Below are 13,463 nucleotides of genomic sequence, written 5' to 3' on the forward strand. Positions count from 1 at the left end.
CCGGTGAGTCAGGACCACGGGTGGTGGGGATATGCGCGGGAAGACACGCCCCTGGGATGGCAGTGGCCACGGAGTTAGACGTCGCCGCTGACTCCAAAGCAGGTGACACGTCCCACGGGCACGCACACGTGCGTCCCTGCCCGCTTCCCCGCAGCTGATCCCAAAGGGCACTTGGCACAGAGGGCACAGCAGGGCCTCGGGAAGGCGGAGGGAAAAGACCCCACGGCTGCACGCGGCGCGGTGTCGCGCACCAGACGAGGCTCGGGGCCGAATGAGGGCCACCTGTACCCAAGGCACGACGTACAAAGTCACTTCTCTGCTGTTTTACGAACTTTGTGGACGTTAGGGTTGCTCAGTTTTCCTACTCTTGGCCCTCCCTCCCGATGTTCTGTCCCTTCCCCTAAAAACAAACTCTTCTTGTATTTCAGAGGGAGAACGTGTACTTTTAAAATCTTATTTTTATTGTATTTAAAACGTTTTTGGCCAGGCCATAGGGCATGCAGGATCTTAGTTCCCTGACCAGGGATGGAACCTGTGCCCCCTGCAGTGGAAGGGTGGAGTCCTAACCACTGGACCACCAGGGAAGTCCCTAAAAATTTATTTTTCATTGGGATAAAAAATACACAACATAAAATTTCCCATCTCGGGACTTCCCTGGTGGGCGCAGGGGTTAAGAATCCACCTGCCAATGCAGGGGACACGGGTTCCATCCCTGGTCCGGGAAGATCCCACATGCCTCGTGGAGCAACGAAGCCCGTGAACCACAACTATTGAGCCCGTGCTCTGCAACTACTGAAGCCTGTGTGCCTAGAGCCCGTGCTCTGAAATGAGAGAAGCCACCGCACTGAGGAACACGTGCACCACAACGGAGACCCAACACAGCCATAAACGAATAAATAAGTGTAAACATTTCCCCCATCTTAACCATTTTTAGGTGCACAGTTCAGGGGCACGGAGTCCATTCACCTTGTTCTGCAACCATCCTCACCGGCATCTCCGGAACTTGTTCGTCTTCCTGAAGTGAGACTCTGTCCCCATGAAACACTGACTCCCCGTCTCCATCCTCTGGCCTCAGGCCCCCACCCTCCTACTGTCTGTCTCTAGGAACCTGACAACTCTATGGACCTCATAGAAATGGAATCAAACCGTACTTGTGTGTTTGTGGTTTCATCTCACTTGGCGTCACGTCCTCAAGGTTCATCCGTGTGTAAGACGTGTCAGAATCCTCCCCTTTTTTATGACTCAATAACATTCCATCGTACGGAAGGACCACAGTTTGTTTACCTGTCCGTTCGCGGATGGACATTTGGGTTGTGTCCACCTGCTGGCTGCTGTCAACACACGGAGACAGATATCCTCCTGTTCGAGCCCGTGATTTTGAATATTTTGTGTCTGTACTTAGGAGTGGAATTGCTAGAGCCCACTGGGAAAGGAAACACACTTTTAACTCCATGGCATATTTTAAACCTCAACAGGGGCTCATCCCCTCCCCCCCCCCCCCCCCCCCCCCCGCCGCCGCACCCTGTAGGCGTTTTGTAGATGGTGTGGTGCCCCTCCCCCTGCCGTGACTCTGTGGAATGAGTGGATGAGGTTGGTTAAATCCCTACAATTTGGTGATGAAACTGAGCAGGGCCCTGGAGGGCTCCTGGGCACGAAGGCTTTCTGTGTCCCGTATTTCTCTCTTTTTTTAAAAATAAATAAATAAATTTATTTATTTATTTATTGGCTGCATTGGGTCTTTGTTGCTGCATGCGGGCTTTCTCAAGTTGCAGCGAGTAGGGGCTACTCTTGGTTGTGGTGCACGGGCTTCTCCTTGCAGTGCCTTCTCTTGTTGCGGAGCACGGGCTCCAGGCACACGGGCTTCCGTAGTTGTGGCACATGGGCTCAGTAGTTGTGGCTCACAGGCTTAGTAGTTGTGGCTCACGGGCTTAGTTGCTCCGCGGCATGTGGGATCTTCCCGGACCAGGGCTCGAACCCCGTGTCCCTGGCGTTGGCAGGTGGATTCTTAACCCCTGCGCCACCAGGGAAGTCCCTGTCTCTGTATTTCTATTCTGCAGGTGAACAGAGGTCGGGTTTTTTTGGGCAACAGTGATTCAGGGTGTCGCCCACAGGTAAAGCATCTTATTCCGCCGGACCCCTGCTCTCCCAGAGCTCCTCATCAGCCAGGTGTGTGAGAGTATTCCTCGATGCTGTGGTACCACCGGGGTTATTTATTTATTTCTAAAGTCGTCATTGAATGTCTTACAATATTGCTTCTGTTTTACGTTTTGGTGCTTTGTCCGTGAGGCATGTGGGGGTCCTAGCTCCGTGACCAGGGATCGAACCTACACCCCCTGCATTGAAAGGCGAAGTGGTAACCACTGGACCACCAGGGAAGTCCCACCACTCAGATCCTTGAACCTGCTACTCCCAATTGGTGGATGCCCTGTGTTCTCAGGGTAGAGATGAAACATCTAAACTCTTTGGGGCAAACCAGCCATCTTTTTTTTCTCATCTTCCTCTGCAGCATTTTCAGGGTGACCCCGTGGTCCACAGGGCGTTGGCTAATGACGGTAACGGGATAGACAAAGCTGTGGGGCTGTCTCCCCAGGGTGGACACAGGTGTAGGGGGCTGGCCCAGGGAGACGAGCAGAGCACCTGCCCCTGGGGAGGGGGTGCACCTCCTCCTTTCATGGTGTGCCGTCTGCGGGTTGCACTGGAAAGAGATTGAGGAAGGGGAAGATTTTCCTCATTGTCTGAACGTGGGACAGCTTCACCTGTCATGGCTCCGGGAAGCTCTGCAGACAATGACAACGGAAAGAACAGCTTGCACGGGTTAAGATGTCTCAGGAGCCTGGAGCTGCTACGTGCTAACATTCCAGGAATGTTGGCACCACCGTCACCGTCCTTACATGACAATAAAGGAAAGCAGAGAAATGCAGTGACTTGATCCAAGGCACTCAGACACAGAGAGGACTAGATTTCAGAAAAGGAATTCTCCCAGCAGCAGGAGACTCTAAGGAAATGCCCCCAATAGGCCAAGACCCTCTTCAGCCTCCATCTCCACCTGGACTCGGGCAGGTACCTGAATCTTCTGGGGTCCCATCCTCAGACCCATCCAGCTGCTGGTGATGCTACAGTGTGGTGGGCATTTAATATCTGGGTACCACCAGTCCTGGGCTGAATAGTGTCTCTGCAAATTCGTGTCTACTCAGGACCTGTGAAGGTCATTTTATTTGGAAAAAGAGTCTCTGCAGATGTGATGAAGTGAAGGGTCTGAGATGAGGTCCTCCTGGATGAGGGGGGCCCTACATCCAATGACAGAGTCCTCATAAGACACAGAAGAGGAGAGAAACAGACACAGAGGAGAAGCCCCATGAAGACGGATGCAGAGGCGGGAGGGAAGAGGCCACCAGCCCAGGGATGCCTGCAGTCCCCAGAATCTGTTTTAGCAAGTAAATTCTCAAAACCTCACAGAATGTGTGAATAGAGAATTGACTGCGTGTGTGTATGTGATGGACATATATTCACACATGTATTTTCTATATTAATAGATTTATTGTAGGGAATTGCTTCCTGCATCTGTTGGAGCTTATGAGCCTAAATTTTTTTAGGGCAGGACAGCAGGCTGTAAACGCAGGCAGGAGTTCTGGTTTGGAGTCTTGAGGCAGAGTTGCTTTTTTTAAAAATCCGGAAACCCCAGGTTTTTGCAATTGAGGCCTTCACCTGATTGGACGAGGCCCACCCACAGGCTAGAAGGTGATCTGCTTTACTTGAAGTCACTTGCCTGTGGATGACAACCACACCCACCATCAAGGTGCTTCTGTAGCCACTGGGCCCCAGCCCCACCGCGTCTGTCCTGCCCCGTGTGCGTGTCGCTCAGAGCCTACCCCTCAGGGCAGGGGACATCTGGCAACGTCTACAGACATCTTTGATTGTCACACGTGGGGAATGGCTGCTGGCATCTCGTGGGTAGAGACCAGGGATGTTGCTCCACACCCTGGAATGCACAGGATGGGCCCCATGATCCGGCCCCAAATGCCTACTGTCCTGAGACTCAAGGAACCCCGGTCTGACTCTGCCTGCTCACCGATGTGGGAACATCTGCAAGGTGAGTAGAGTTTTCATCTCCCACCTGAAGACTTGTTTCTGAAGGTGCTTTGCTTGGGGAGAGGAAGTGGCTGGCATGGGTTAAATTCTTACTCAAGTGTGAATGACTGTCTGGTTATTTCCTAGGTGTGAGGCTGGTTGGAGGAGAGTACAGGAAGCTCAAACAAGGAACTGAGAACGTTCCCCAGGAGGAAAGGCTGGGTCCCCAGAAGGGACCGACGTTTCCCCGATTCACGTTCTTCTCAGGGGCTGACCGCACAGCCGGCTGCCTGCACAGGACATGGGCAGCCTCCTTTGCACGCTGGCCTGGAGCCCAGAAGGGTCATCTATGCATTCTTCTGGGCCAACTTCCTCCTCATCTCGTCTTCTAGGTGAATCTCTGTCACTGGAAACACACCTCCTGGCACCCGAGGACGCAGAGCCGTGGAGCCTGACCACACGCGGTTGTGAGTGGGTAAAAGACACCCCCAGTGGGTTCCAGGGACGAGCTTTGGAGCCCAGAATCCCACCCCAAGTGGCGCTGGTGGAAACCCAAAGGTGCTTCAACTTCAGGTATCCTCAGGCTGGGGCCCCCAAGGGTCCCCAGGGATGGGCAGAGAAAGCCATGTCTACGCCAGATTCGGGGCGGGGGTCGGGTGTCTTGCTGTCGTGTGCTTCCTCGTTTCACCGTGGACTCAAGCTGGGCGCCTGGTGCCCGGTGTCGCTGTCACCCTCGTTGGGTGAGCACCATTTTTCTCAGGATCCGATCATCCGGCAGCACAGGGAAGGGAGAGAGACTCGGAGGGGTCCCAGGGACAATTAAAAGCTGCCTTTTAAGAAGGTAGTCATTTGCAACGACACGGCTGAACCTGGAGGGTATTGTGCTGAGTGAGTAAGTCAGGCAGATGAAGGCACATGGTGTATGTTATCGCTCCTAGGTGGAAACTAAAAAATACAGCAAACCAGTGAATGTGAATAAACAGAAGCAGACTCTCAGATACAGAGAACAAACGAGTGGTGACCCGTGGGGGGGGGGAGGGGCAGGATGGGGGAGGGGAGCAGGAGGTAGAAACCACTCTGTATGAAATGTATAAGCCACAAGGATACATTATGCAACATGGGAAATATAGCCAGTGTGTCACAGTAACTACAAATGCAACATAACTTTTAAAAATTGTGAACCACCGTACTGTACACCTGAAACGTATATCATGTTGTACATCAACTGTACTTCCGAAACTTAGGAAAAAAACCTCTCTACAGAAAGCAAAACATTAATTAAAAAAAGCATAGCACAGGGAGATCAACACGATGCTTTGTGAAGACCTGGAGGGGTGGGATGGGGAGGGTGGGAGGGAGTCACGGGAGGGAGGGGATACGGGGATATACGTACACACACAGCTGATTCACTTGATTGTACAGCGGAAACTGGCACAACAGTGTAAAGCAATCATACTCCAGTAAAGATCTGGAAAGAAAAAAAAAAAGCCAAAACAAACAAAAAAATTGAGCTATTTCCGTACATCCAGACAATGGAATACCATTCAGTGCTGAAAACAAAAGAGCTCTCAAGACATGAAAAGACACGGAGGAAACCTACATGCCTGCTACTAAGTAAAAGCAGGTCATTTGAAAGGACTACGTCGTGTTTGATTCCAATTCTATGACATTCTGGAAAAGGCAAAACTGTGGAGACGGTACGAAGATCAGAGGTTGTCAGCGGTTTAGGAGGAGGAGGGACAGATAGGTGAGGAACGGGGTTTTGAGGGCAGTGAAACGACTCTGTACAGCCGTGTAATGATGGCTACGCGTCATTTATACGTGTGTCCGAACCCGCAGAATGTGAAACACCAAGGGGGCTGAGCCCACGTGCTGCAGCCGCTGAAGCCCACGCGCCTCGAGCTCGTGCTCCGCAACAAGAGAAGCCACGGCAAGGAGAAGCCTGCGCACCGCAACCAAGAGCAGCCCCCGCTCACCCCAACTAGAGGAAGTCTGTGCGCACAGCAACGGAGACCCAACGCAGCCAATACATAAATAAATACATATATTTTTTAAGGAAACCCATCAATCATCAGTGACCGTGTGTCAGTATCGGTCCGTGGACTCTCAGAGATGTAACCCACTAGACCAAGGTTGCTTGTTGACAGCGGGGGAGCTCTGTGTGCGGGGAGAGGGCGTATGTGGCAACTCCCTGCACTTTCCGCTCAGGTTTGCTGTAAATCTAACAGTGCTCTAAAAATAAAGTCTCTGTTTAAAAGGAAAAAAAGCCACTTCTGCAGGTTCCCTCCATGCCCTTCCTCTTGTGACTGTGAATGTCCTGCACTTGTGGCTGCGGTGCCTACAGATGCCCGGTAAGCGTTCCTCCTCTGAGTTACGGGATCAGGGGCGGACGTGGGAGCTTGGCGTGGGGAGGAAAAGGAACATGTACTAAGCCGTTAATGATGCTCATTTTTAAAGACGTTTGTTGAGAGTTGCGTAGTTTCGTCTGGGATGGAGCTTTTGAAAAAAGTCATGCGTTTGGGGGGGGGGTGTGTGCTTCTGGAGATGCCCCCAGGACAGCGCCCAGACGATTGGCTGGGGAGATGAAACAGGAGAAGGGGCCGGTCACTAAGGTGCTGCTGATATGTCAGCTGTTGACCTGTGTCCGGCCAACCAGGGCGTGTCCATCTGTGACAGTTCTTCAAACGTGTACGACCCAATGGCACGTCGCATATTCACCGCGTTCAAGTATCACCTGTCCCAAAACATTTTCAAAAGGAGACCCTGTCCCCATCAGCCGTCACCCCCCATCCCCCCGCCCCAGCCCCTGGCACCACGAACCCACTTTCTGTCTCTGTGGACTTGCCTGTTCTGGACATTTTCGGTAACTGGAATCACACCCTGTGGGTCTTCCTGTGTCTGCTTCTCTCTCTGACCATCGGGTGTTCAAGGACCATCCACGTTGTAGCCTGTGTCAGAGCTTCCCTCCTTTTTTTCACGGACAAAGTTATCACGTTTAGAGACGTCCACACCTGAGAAGGTAGAGATCCCCTTGGAAGGACCCAGGCTGGGTCCGGGCCCTCTCAGACTGTCTAGTTGATCCAATATCGCCCCATAAAGAATCCCTTCCTTTGGGATACAGGAAAGGTCCTACAGAGATGCAGCACGGAGTCAAGGATGCCCAGGACGTTAGGTGCCGGCCCCGCCCCGTCCTTGGAATCATTCCAACAGCACAGGGGTATTTGGTGCTCTTCGAAGAGCCTTCAAGGGCTCCCAAGACCAGGCACAGCCCCGATGACACCCTGGTCCTCAGGGTGCCCGTTTATACATACAGGTCAGTGATGTAGTGTGGTCTCTGAGCCTGTGGCTGAGGGATTAAAGGACCACGAAGGAACTCATGACCCAAGATTGCAGAGAACCCTGGACGTTAACCCCTCAGTCTCGGGCAAACTGGGGGTGACAGGTTACTCTCCCTGGAGACTTGCTCCAGCTCTCAGGCAAGGCTTCGAACCCCAAATCCAGACAAGCCCACCCCAGAGAAAAGATCCTGGACTTTGTCCGTCACCCCTGCACTCCTAGAGACCCTCTTTCTCTCGGTCGGTTCTTCTCCTGGCTAACTCAGAACTCTAAATGTTATCCCTGTACAGGTTTTTTTTTGTGTTTTTCTGGCGGGGGGCCGGGGGGCAGGAAGAATAACAGCTGATTCCTTTTTTCAGGTATTCCAGTCGAGTCGTGCCAGCTGGTCCACCCCACTTGAGGCCGAGACACTGCGTTGGTGGGTCCGGGAGCTGGTGTAGTTTCTTCTGCCTCCATCCCTCTCCTAACACCTGCTCCTGCCTCAGGCTTCACCTGGGCTCCTCGGAGCAAAGGGGCTCCCATATTTCATGGAGGCTCCTCAACGCGGGCCTGTGAACAGGATTTGAATATGTCACACCCCAAGTAAGCCACTTTTGTATCAAGGTTATTTTAAGTTGAAGACATTTGAAGTTCAACAGATACAGGAAAAAAAAAAAAAAGAGTCTTCTTAGAGCTTCCCCATCTGAACAAAACCAGCAGTTTCTGAGAAATAGGGCTACATCAATTCCTCTTCAGGGTGGATCTACTCCCAGAAGGGTAAAGGCGATAAAATAATACCCCCTGCCCAAATCCTTTCTCCAGGGGATTTTACGGCCATGAAGGGGGTGGAAAGATCACTCGTGTCTGTGTAGACACACATTATCCCACACTTTCTGATCTCCTGTTTTTCATCCTGAAAACCCACTTATCTTCCCAAAAGATGTTTGTTTTTCCCTAAATGTCCTTTCTCCACCTCCCTGTCACCTACTCAGGTATATAAACCCCAAATTCTAACCATCCCTTTGAGTTACTCAACACTGAGTTTCTCCCCGATGTATGCATGCAGCATGTGTAAGCTCTGTTTTCTTCTTTCCTTTTAACCTGTCTTCTGTCAGGTTAATTTGCAGGGACCCAGGTACAGAACCTAAGAGGATAGAGGAAAAAAATTTTTTTTTTCTCTCTTCCCCTACAGTTTCACCTCCCCCACTTGGATGTTTCCATCCCTATAAGAGTCCATCCTCTTTCTTAGTCCAGAATCCTCTAGAACCCTGTGCTCCACTGCTGCCTGCCCCTGCGGTCCGCCTCCCAGTGATGGGTTTATTCTCGTTCCCGTATTACCGTTTGGCCACGTGAATGAGCTCTGTGGAGGGTCGCCCACCATCTTGAATCTGAGGGCTCATCAGTAGGAGATCAGGCCACGATGAGTCTAGGAGCTCATGAAAGAGTGCGGCTCGTTTAACCCGGAAGTCGAGGTAGCATTTGTCATCCTCAGTTATCTGAATGGAGCTCACAGGGAGGTGGGTTTTCCACGTGGTCACAGGCCAGGCTGGGGGCGGGGGGGGAGCAGATGGACTTTCTGCCCATTGCAGCCATTTGGACAGGAGATGGAATGTTCTCTCCATCACAATCTTTTGCTTCTACAAGACTTAGGGTGACACCTGCATGAGTCTCCCCGGGCGGCTGGGACAAAGCGCCACAGAAGCGGTGGGCGTGCGGGGCTTAAAACAACAGACATGTATTGTCCGACAGATCTGGATGCCAGAAGTCCAAAATCAAAGTGCCGGCAGTGTTGGTTCATTTGGAGGGCCCTGAGGGCGAATATTTTCCACATCTTCTCTCCAAGCTCTGGGAGCTCCAGGGGTTCCTTGGCTTGTAGATGGCTATCTTCTCCCTGTGTCTTTACATGGTTTCCCCTCTAATGTGTTTGTCCACACGTCCAAGGTCCCATTTTTGGAGGACACAAGTCATATTGGATTAGGATCTACTCAAAAGATCTTGAATAGATTATCTGCAAAGACCCTATTTCCAAGTAAGTGCCATAGTCATAGGTTCTGGGGATTAGAGTCTCAATATCTATTTGGCGGGGGGTGGGGTGGGGAATTCAGCCCATAATAACATCTTTCAGGGATCTTCCAAAATCTAGATGGGATGATTCCTCCATGATTCCACCCGTCCATCCTTCCATCCATACATCCATCCGTTTATCCATCATCCATCCATCTTTCCATCCATCATCCATCCATCCATCCCTCCATCCATCCATCCACCATCCATCCACATAGCCACCCATCCATTCATCCATCCATCCACCCATTCATCCATCATCCATCCATCCACCATCCATCCACTCATCCATCCATCTATCCATCCATCCATCCATCCACCATCCACCCACCCACCCATCCATCCATCCACCCATCCTTCCAGGCAGCCATCCATCCTCCCACACTCCCATCCATCCATCCATCCATCCATCTGTATGTCCCTCCATTAGTCCCTCTGTCCACTTTCAGGCTTTTACACAGCGTGGACACCATGCTCCCGGGAGGTGCAGATGAAGACAATGGAGCCCTACTAAGTCCATCATCATTACACAACTATGTCAACACATTATATTTATTTAGGCCTCAAACTTAGCTAGTGTTGAACTTGTAATTTCATTTATGAGACTTTATCACATCTCAAAGGAAGATCTTTTGCTAAGCCAAATTGTGTTTCCGTAGTCTAGGAGAAGTCCAGGAGGACTGGCCTGGTTCTCCCCGTTTTGCCCAGGTCATTGGTCACCCACTCCACCCCTTCCTGGTACTTCCGTGGGAAGCCAGGCTGGGTTTGCGGGTGGCTGGGTGGAGCAGGGGAAGACAGGAGGCTGGGATGGGCTACGAGAATGTCAGCTCTTCCAAGACTCGGTTGCTTATTGAGGGAACATTACTTAGCAGAAGCAGGCTCTTGTGCTTGATGTCATAATTATCTGACCAAGAACACACCATGCAATTAAGAAGGCGTGTTGGAATTTCCCTGGTGGCGCAGTGGTTAAGAATCCACCTGCCACTGCAGGGGACACAGGTTCCATCCCTGGTCCGGGAAGATCCCACATGCTGAGGAGCAACGAAGCCTGTGCGCCACAACGACTGAGCCCACGTGCCACAACTACTGAAGCGTGCGTGCCTAGAGCCCATGCTCCGCAGCAAGAGAAGACCAAGCACTGCAAGGGAGAGTAGCCTCCGTTCACCGCGACTAGAGAAACGTCTGCGTGCAGCAACAAAGACCCAACACAGCCAATAAATGAAAAAAATAAAAAAAATAAATTTATATAAAAAAAACCAAGGTGTGTTTTCTTTGGCTTGTGGTGTCTGCGTTGTGCACTGGTCTATGCTCTACACCGATGCTGTCTGCCGGCTGGTCCTCAGACAGAGCTGTTAACAAAACCACATATGGACGAGGCACCCTCCTCCCAGATCAAGACACGTTGAGTTCTACTCTTGCTTCTTCTGAAGCCGATCCCTCCTTTTCCAAAGCTGTAGATCGATACCTCTGGCCTCTCTCAAATCTCTCCCCAGACAAATGAAACAGCAAAGAGCTTCCTGCCTTGTTCTGTGCGAAAAAAGTGCAGCTGAGCTATGTCCTCAGCTCCCAGCCCTCTGCAGTCTGCTGGGGAGGGGGAAATCCTTCTGTTATGTAATCGGTCTCACTACAGAGCGCACCCTGACAGGCTTTGGCGGAGATGAATCTGATAGCAAACCACGCGGCTCGCGGCATTAGGCTGCCCCCGTGCCTTTTCGAGATTACATCCAGCAGTGCCCGGCAGATTCAGAAACAGACCCGGCCGGAGTGGAGATAAGAGGCCCTGTCGTGCTCAGTGTTCTGATACAATTAGATACGGCAGAAGCTTGACATTTAAGGCTGGTGTCATTGCCGTGAATCCATCCTTTTTTTTTTTTTTTTTTTTGCAAATTTACAAACCATTGCTTTTAATTAATTAATTTATGTATTGGCTGCATTGGGTCTTTGTTGCTGCACGTGGGCTTTCTCCAGTTGTGATGAGTGGAGGCTACTCTTCACTGTGGTGCGTGGGCTACTCATTGTGATGGCTTCTCTTGTTGTGGAGCACGGGCTCTAGGTGCGTGGGCTGCGGTAGTTGTGGCACATGGGCTCAGTAGTTGTGGTGCACAGGCTTCGTTGCTCCGAGGCATGTGGGATCTTCCTGGACCAGGGATGGAACCCGTGTCCCCTGCATTGGCAGGCGGATTCTTAACCATTGCACCACCAGGGAAGTCCCATCTCATCTTGACTTCATGTGAGAGTGAAGCGTCTTCTTTCACGCTGAACCTTATCCAACAGAGATGGCTATTGTGGAGAAATCCAGATGTGCGTGAATGCTTTACAACTCCTCGCTGGGGGTTCCTCATCGCCGGAGTCTGGGCTGGCCCGTGACTTGCTTTGGCCAATCGAAGATGGCGGGAGTGATCAAACCCTCTAGAACATTCCATGCAATCAAGTCTCCCAGGACGTGAAGGGCCCAGTCAAGCTGTCAGCTGCCATCCAGTCCAGCGGCCAGGCGTGTCAGTGAAGCTTGTCGAACATCCCCACCAACGAGCCCTCACGCTGACAATGGACCCAGCCAACGCCGGGCAGAGCACGTGAGCCCCAGCCACCCTCTGAAGCAGGACCCGTCACGGGCCGCGGCTCCCGGGTGCCTCTAAGCTGTGGGGACGTTGGTGACACGTCCACAGATGGCCAGAATCATTCCCACGTGCAGGGGGCGTGGGCCGTTCGGAAGAAATAACAGAAGACGTTTCCAGCTCCCTGGAACCCAAGTCTTACCACCGCCCTCCTTTCTGCTTTCCTCTCCTGCTGAGTCACCCTGCGTGTCTGACAGGGTGACAAGCGCACAGTATCGGTTTGTGGTTTCGCCGGCAGAGGGTGGACGGCGGGAAGGAGGCGGCCCGGAGGAGGATGTGTCATCTCCACGAGAGATGACGTGACAGCGGCCTCCAGGATTCCCATGGAGTTTGTTTCCATTCAGGAGTCCAGGAGGCATGGGGAGGGCTCGTCTGCCCATTTCCCCCCCCTCCCCCCGGGTCTACGCCCCTGGGAAGGGCAGTGCCAAAGACCGTGAGAGCTTCCAGCGCAGCTCACCCGGCTCGCGCAGCCCCAGCCGACACGCTTTTCCCACCGGGTCGCTTATCTCGGAGCCGTTACAGCGTGGGGAACCCTCGCTCACAGTGTCCCAGGAAGCGCGGGAGAGCATCGTGGATTCTGAACCTCTCTTCATACCTCTTCCATCCTCCTAAAGGGCAGACGCTCTTTCATGTCGTTGACCCGGGAGTGGCGGGACTCCCTCTGCGGGAACCGCATGCCTCTGTTCCCGTGACGTCCTACTGCCACTGGATCACCACTCCCGCTGTGCAAGCCCCACAGGGAGGCTTGGCTCTCTTCCCTGACCTCAAATTGGCCTCCCTGGCCCCTTCTCCCTGTCTTGTCTCCCTGGGAACTTACCTTTTTATGTAAAATTTCTGCAGTGAACAGTTCCTGCAGGACAAGCTTCACTCTGGAAAAGAGCGAGAAGCTCCAGCTTCCCTGGGCGGCAGGAAGCAGGGAGAGGTGGGGGGAGATGAAGGGGTAAGGGTCCCCCCTCCAAAGGCATGCCTGGAGACATCTGATCATCACCAACGGGGGATGGATGCTCCTGACAGGTGGTGGGTGGAGACCAGGGACGCTGCCCCACACCCCACCGTGCACAGGACGCCCCACATCACAGAGTCATCCAGCCCCAGGAGTCAGCAGTGCCGAGGCTGAGAACCTCTGACCTAGCATCAGAGACGTTCCTTTTTCCTTTGTAAATTAATTAATTAAGTAAGTAGTTTATTTATTGGCTGCGTTGGGTCTTCATTGCTGCATGCGGGCTTTCTCTAGTTGTGGCGAGCGGGGGCTACTCTTCATTGTGGTGCATGGGCTCCCCGTTGCCGTGGCCTCTCTTATTGTGGAGCACGGGCTCTAGGATGCAGGCTTCAGTAGTTGCAGCACGTGGGCTCAATAGTTGTGGCTCACAGGCTCCAGAGCACAGGCTCAGTAGTTGTGGC

This window comes from Hippopotamus amphibius, chromosome X (genome assembly GCF_030028045.1).
Source record: "Hippopotamus amphibius kiboko isolate mHipAmp2 chromosome X, mHipAmp2.hap2, whole genome shotgun sequence".
Taxonomy (NCBI): Eukaryota; Metazoa; Chordata; class Mammalia; order Artiodactyla; family Hippopotamidae; genus Hippopotamus; species Hippopotamus amphibius.